The 7615-nt window shown below is 38.5% G+C and overlaps 1 long non-coding RNA gene across 1 annotated transcript; it reads left to right on the top strand.

Annotated features, from left to right (window-relative positions):
* Positions 1-3441: 3441 nt before the first annotated feature.
* Positions 3442-6956, top strand: LOC107836387 (uncharacterized). Its single transcript, XR_001662270.1, has 2 exons — positions 3442-3655; positions 6611-6956. It is a non-coding gene; the product is annotated as an uncharacterized LOC107836387 (long non-coding RNA).
* Positions 6957-7615: the final 659 nt, after the last annotated feature.

Genomic DNA, 7615 nt, shown 5'->3' with positions numbered 1-7615 from the left:
GTTTGTGTGTGTGTCTGTGTGTGTGTTTGAGCTCAATGCTAAGGCAGTTAGCGTGTGAGGCGTTGTGGTGTTGTGTTTATTAAAAACGCAGACAGCCTCTCCATCATCAGCAGCGAACACACACACACACACACACACACACACACACACACACACACACACACACTGTGTCAACGAAACTATATTTCATAGGGCGCATGATAATGTAATTACCAATACTTAGCATACACACAGAGGAAGAATGGAAAGAATAGCTACAAAGAGGAAGTAGAGTAAAAAGTTTTAAGTGAGACGTTTTGTTGCAGAATGTGAAGAAAATGTTGCAGAAATTATTTTGGGTAAGAAAGTTTTAAAAAGTTCTTAATTATCAGTTTTTGGTTGTTTTAAACAACAATAAGCTGTCAAAGTTAGCATTAGCATTAGCATACTGGTGTCAGGTCTAGTCCACACGTAGCTGGATATCTGGGAAAATGGATACATTTTACATCCACATGAAATCACTAAAAATGATTAGAAAGTTATTTTAATGCCAGTTTCCACTTTGACTTTAAAGCATAATGCAGATAAACTATACGGTGCCATTTTTATGTTTTAGTGCAAGTTGTGAAATTTTTGGGTACATTTTTGTAAATTCTGCAATATTTGACCTAAAATCGTCTCAGTGCTGCCCTCTTTGGGTGGAACGGTGGCTACGTCACACAGTCCTGAGTGTATAAATAAAACCTATTTTATTTAGACACTCAGCCTGAGTTGGAATTATGAGCATTAAGCAAAAAAATAAATAAAAATGTCTCCGGTAACACACACCCCTCTGTTGGTCAAAAATTATTTGTAGAAGCAATAATGGGTAAACTATGTAAGGGTTATTTGTATTATGTGACAGAATATGGTGTTCCTCAAGGTTCTGTTCTTAGTCCCTTTTTATTTTCTTTAACTTTCTCCTGGTTAAACAACATCAGGAAATGTGAAGTGTTGAAACCAAGCTTCATGTCCATCTACAGCAAAAACCTCTTAGCAAAAACCGTGAGTTTTTTTTATTGGCATGTTTCCGTTAAGCTAATTTATTTTCATAATTCCAATCTGAGCTTATAGATTAACATAACATATAGCACTATGTATATGTTATGTTACACCTCCAATAAAAACACAATAAAAGTTACTTAAATCCCCTTTTCTCCACAATTTTGATTCTTGATTTAAATTCCAGGATGCAGAAAATACTGCATGATTTGTTCAGTCGCTGCCATATGATTGTTTTTTTTTTTTTTGTTATTTGAGCTAATTAGCAAATAAACACCTGTAACTGAAGATGTGTAAAAACTTTCAGCAGATGTTGAACTCAACTTATAATTAGTAATAACTAATAATAAATAATATTTAAAGAAAAAGTAATGAAACATGTCTGTCTTTCTGCGTTTTGTGTATTTCCTGGCTGTAAATCAGTGTCACTGATCCGCGTTAACATCTCCCCTGCACACGCTAACGTTAGCGTTAGATGAATACAGTTCTTTCTTCTTGTCACAAACCTTCCTGACGTACACAAGTCGAGTCATGGCGGTTCAGTCTCAGAGGAGCTGTTTTTTTCATTAAAATCTGTTTGTTGCTCTCTGGTGGGAGGTTATTGCAGACAGATTGTGCACAGCCTGCTTTTTCTTTGCCGTCTTTGTTATTAGGTGTTCCTCCATCTGGACCTCCCACATTAATAGCCTTTATTAATGTTTAATAGTGGGATTACTCTGGCTGGCTTTATTTGGCTTGGTTTTGGCTCAAAATGAAACTGGACTGCTTGTGTTTACAGTGAACTTTGTTGTCCTGAAATGTCCTTTAAACTCGTCGGCTTTTTCAAAAGGTTTCAGCTCTGAAAGCTGTGAAGATGCAGCAGGAGAAGGAGGAGAAAAACAAAACAGACTCAAAAAAACTCCTGGGAAACCTGAACGTGAAATTTTCTGGCAGAGAATAAGAGCCATGATAAAAAATGAGATTACGAGAATAAAGTCATAATCATACAAGAACTTTATTCTCATGTTACTTTAAGTTTATTGCCATATGACTTTATTATTGTAATTATTTTTTTCATTTTCCGAGTGTGGCACTAATACTCATCATACATCATAACAGAGAAGATGATTAGGACCATTGCAAAAAATTTATTCCAACTTTAATCTCAAAATTCTGACTTTTTCTCAGAAGTTCAACTTTTTTCTTCGTTTTTTAATTAAGTCATGACTAAAAATCATGACTTTTAGTTATGCCTAAGCTCTGAATTTTTTGTTATAATTATAATTTAAACATCATAATCCTGACTTTTTTTCTCAGAACAATTCTTTGACACAATGATCCAAGCACTTTATCCTTTCTGGATCATTAAACTACATTGTAAACTAATTTGCAGGTAGATTTTTGCTTTATGTTTCATAGATTTGGGTTTTACCTGTGTGAAGAAAAACCTTCATAAAGATGCAGAAGACAACAGCAAAGGCCTTTGTAGACACCATTAGCAGCATGAATGAAATGAGAGGATAAAGGACAGTAAATAGTGGAAGTGGGGCAGCGAAGGAGTGAAGGCAGAGGAAGACGGAGGCTGGCAGTGTTTATCATCAGGGGTCCTGTTGGATATCATTCAGTTTGGAGCCATAAGGCTGAGCTGGCAGCGAGCTGGACGGCTGTCACACCGCGCTGATTAGGAGCTCACTGCTGCATGAGAGATGGACTCTCATGGTAAATCGGCTTTGTTGGGATAATTACTCGTTCCTTTCATTTTATCTGGAAATAAAACATTGTGTATTGCTGCTGCATATGAAAAAACTGATCTTGTGTGTTTTCTAAGCAGATTTGAAGTAAAAATGTGTTTAATGGCGAATGCCTGCAAACACCAACAGTGAGACCAGTAGCACCAACTGACTGGACCTCTGTTAATTAGGTCAGTCAATGAATATCAGTGCTACTACACATTTTATGTTACATATTTTGAATCAACTGTCATTATGTCGTAAAAAATCAATTTCCATGTTGACATTAAAGGGCAACTAAACCACAAAATAACTTTTTTTATGCGGATAGACTGTTTAAATTGGGCCTTCGGGATGCTGTCTTTAAGTTTCAGTGCAAGTTGTGACATTTTTGTGTAAATTTGTTTAATTCTGCAGTATCTGATCTAAAATCGTCTCAGTGCTGCCCTCTTTGGGTGGAACGGTGGCTACGTCACACAGTCCTGCGTTCGGCCAGGAAACCATTTTGTTAGACATTCAACCTGAGTTGGAATTACGAGCATTGAGCAAAATAGAAAAAAAAGTTCCTTTGTTGCTCGTGGTGATTTTGAAAAGATTGTCTGAAAAGTTGCTACATGTAGCAACAAAGTGTTAAAACAGATTAATACAGATAATCTGAATAATCTTGTGATTATTTGGGGTAAGTAAGCGTTTAATCTCCACATAGATGGAGAGCAGGCAGAGTGGATCCGGTACCTGATGCTGCAGCAGCCTGACCGGATCGTTTGAGCTGATTGGACTCTGGAGATTCTGGGTTCAGAGGCCCGGGGACGGACAGGCAGATGGACGGATGGACACTGGATGTGGGCAGATGTACTGAGACCTCCGCAGACTCTCAGAGGAACCGAGGCGGACCCAGAGGCTGGCTGTGTGCCGCAGGTCAGCAGGTGGGAGACGGATCGGCACAAACTGTTATTTATCAGAGAAAACAAAAGCTCATCGTTAGCTGGGAAAAAGAAGACATCGCTTTTTTTCCAAGGTTCCCACTGGTTTGTTCAGTTTATCAGCATGCACTGATTCAGGCGAAGGAGGTTTTTAATGCAAATGAGTGATAAATACATGTTAGATTTAAACTAAAGGCTACCAAAGTCCTTGCTTCTTTTTTTTTCTTTAAATCGTAGTAACTTGCCCACATGCACAATTGGGAGGTGTGTGTGTTTCTCCCTTTGATGGGAGCCGTATTCCAGAAAGAATGCATTAGGTTTGGTCTAATCACTGGAACAAAATTTTGCTGGACAATAAATTGCCCCAGACTTTATTGCAATAAATGATAATATTGTTGTTTTGAAACAATTTTCAAGTAAAATGGAATAATAATAATAATAATAATAATAATAATAATAATAATAATGCAAGAAAACATTCTCAAAGATCAATAAATTTTAATTTCTAATGAATATTTAACACTGGAACTGGAAGACATTTTAAATATCCAAAATAAATAAACAAAACAACAAAAACAACAAATAAAATTAATTATGGAGTCTGTAAATAAAACTGTCCTTAGAAAATGACTAGTTGAGACCAAAACACCAAACTGAAGACTTTTGGTAGAAAGAGAGAAAAGAGAAAAATGATAAGTCATGCAAATGAAAACTTTTGGGTTTTGTTCTAATTTAGCATGTGGTTCATTTATTGCGTATTATGACAGGCCTAGCAGTTAGCCAAATAGATTACACTCCTTTAATGTCTTAGCTAACCAGCTAACTGTTTGATTCATTGAGATCAGGAGACTGATTCTAATGAGACTACGGTTGTTTTCCGACCTGAAGCCTGAACACCTGGAGAAAAAGCAGACAGAAAAGCTTGCTAACAGCTTTTGTTAGCAGTAAGCTAACAGAAGGTCTAACAGCTACACAGCCTGTGACCCTTAATTAAATTCTCCAGAGACAAATCCAGGCCATGTCTCATGAATAAGTTTCCTCTGATGTTATTATGCAGCAACCAGACGTAGAGCCAACAGGATAACGAACCGTAATGGGCGCCTGGTGTTCATAATGGATACCAGAACAAGTCAACATCCAGGATCAGTTTTAACTTCATAGTGTGTTCGTTGATGACACGTGTTCTTACATCAAACCTTTTGTTTGTACATAAAAGACAAGGAAATACATTTATTATAAAAAATATCTTGTGTTTCTCAGGTTACCTGCTCTTACTTTGGGTGAAACTACCACCAAACTCTCCTGATGGTGAAATATAAATACCATCCACCGTTTTTTTATTTTTCTAACAGAGCAAAACAAAAGTAGCAGCAGACATTTATGTGTTGCCCACAATTTTGATCTTCAGTTGTTGTCAGACCTCTTAACATTTCCACTAAAATAACTTCTGGACTCTACAACTGAGAAGGTCTCAAACCCTTTTCCTTTTGAGGTTTTTGGAAAGCAGAGACATCGTCAGTCTGGGCTGGTTTCCTCCGGTTGGCATCATTAGGCAAGAGGGAGACAATCGTTCACGTCTTCCTGACAAGGCTTGGACGGGTGTCAGAAACTGAGGCAGAGATTGGAGCTCAATCTGAGTTTTTCTTCCCATCTAGAAAGTATCACAGAGACCTGCTTAATGATTGTATGACCAGAATAGACCAGAGACCTGGTGACCCTGTCGTCCGTCCCAAAACAGATACATTTGGCTGCTTCAGACAAATTATGCAAAACTCATATTTTCCACAGTTTTGTACTTCCATTCAGCCCAGCACTGAAAAAAAAAAAAACAAACTGTTTTCTTTTTTTGTAATAAATTAATGTTTTTTGGTGTCTGGAAAATCAGCCGTTTCAGAAACCTCTGGAATGTGACGTCACAAATCAGCAGGCGCTGCCCCGTTACCTAGCAACCCCAGAAGAGTTCTGCCTGTCACCAAGCAACCCCAAAAGAGTTCTCCCTGTTACCTAGCAACCCCAGCAGAGTTCCGCTCGTTACATAGCAACCTAGAGCTCCAGCACATTTGGTCAGCTGGTTTTACAGATGGGTGTGCTGTACAATGGCTGCCGGAATGACAAGTGTTTTGTTGGTGTCTTAATATTTGGAAACCATTTGCTGCATTCTTGTTGGTTTTGCAGGAGGCTCCACTTCTGCTTTTCACATTGTGCAGCCATTTTCACTGTAGGCTGTAACGGTTCAGTTGGGGGGCAGCAGCTTAAATGGATTTAGAGCTGCTGTATGTAACTTTCACACAAAATGTATGTTTTTACACATTTGTTTAAACTGTCACCATGTCGCGACAGTTTGGTTTGAGACAGATAATGTGTGAAAAAATATTAAACTCCTTCACTTTCTCCCAGTGCTAACGAGAAACAACCAATCAGAGCCACGAGGCGGATCTTACCGCTGTCAATCATGCAGCTCCATGCAGCGCTGCTCATTCCCCCATGCCTTCTGCTGTTTTCTTGTAACTGTAAGTTGTTTCTCCGACATTAGCACATTTAGCAGTGTGAACATGGTGCAGAGTAACAGCGCTAAGACCGGTCTCCTGCCTCTGATTGATTGTTTTTGGTTGGGAGCTGTGCATTTCTTCAAACGGCAAAGTAGCTCAGGGATCATCTGTCTCATAATAACCATGACATGATGACAGTTTTAATGGATGTGTAAAAAACATGTTTTATAAAAGTGACATAATGCAGCTCATCATCTAAGAATTATGATTTTGTGCAAAAAATATAATAAAGATGTTTTTTATCGTCCATAGACCTTTCCTAACCTGTTTTAGGAAGCAAAATAAATAACCTTTAAGAAGAGCAAAGCTGAATAAACTTCATTTAGTCCTCCAGTGTTATGTGTACGTCCAAAATATCTCTGGCTTCTGTAAGCATGCAGTAATTATTGTCGTTTCTGTTTATTTCCAGCTTCAGTTCTCAGGTTGCTCCTCCCGCAGAAATCCTGCTGCCGTCTGTTGAGAGTTTGTGTGCAAACATGTCGTATTGGCAGCCAATCAGTCGGATTTCTTCCGCCGAAACGTGGCAGGAAACCCAGCAGTCTGTCTCTGAGATCACAGCGAACGCTTGTCATTTTCAAACCCGGACTGTTCAAGAGTCCATTCAGCAGGATTTATCTTTGGACTTGACACAGACGTTTTGTTTATGTGGCAGGATCGTTCCGATCAGCAGTGCGGCCGGAGTATCGGATTACCTTTCCTCAGTCCTTGAGCCGACGTTTTCCAAGAATAAATCGAATCAAATTTTCACTTTTCCGGACTCAGCAGTGGGTGTAATAATTTAGATTTCTTGTCATGACACCTATCTGACATGTCCTGGTATCAGTTCTGCCAGTTATGTGTCAGATTTGCTGCCTAACCTTGGCTGACTTGATGCATTTATTAAACACACACTCAGCAGACTGTTTTATGAAATGCCCCGTCATTCAGTCTAAATACTGCAACACAGCACTTCCTGAGTTCAGATGGGACGTTTCGTGTTTTGTCCCTCGCTGCTGCGAAACATTCATCCATAAATTAATGAATGTTTTATTGCAGCAGAAGGATCTCTGAGTGGAAATATTTAGAAAACTAGCCATTAATTTGTGCATATTTATAAAAAAAAAATCCCAGAGAGAGATTTGGTTTTGTTTAACAATAATTGTCATGCTTTCTATTAATACTTTCTATAAGAGAAGGCCAGTAGCTTTCAGGGTGTTTTAGATTTGGTTTTATTTGGGACAAAAGTTACAACATTTTTTACAATTTCAGCTGCTGTTCTCTTTCAAACTGCACCAAGTCAAATAAACCAGACAATTTGAAAAACCTGTTCCCCTCCTCGCCTGTGGGGGCGCTGCAACAAGAATAACTGAAGGAAACAAAAACGTCTGAAGACATGAGCGCAACTTCCTTCTTTACAAAATGGAAATAAAAATGG

The sequence above is a fragment of the Poecilia formosa genome, unplaced genomic scaffold, assembly GCF_000485575.1.
Source record: "Poecilia formosa unplaced genomic scaffold, Poecilia_formosa-5.1.2 Scaffold55, whole genome shotgun sequence".
NCBI classification, from domain to species: domain Eukaryota; kingdom Metazoa; phylum Chordata; class Actinopteri; order Cyprinodontiformes; family Poeciliidae; genus Poecilia; species Poecilia formosa.
This window is presented reverse-complemented; position numbering and strand designations above follow the sequence as displayed.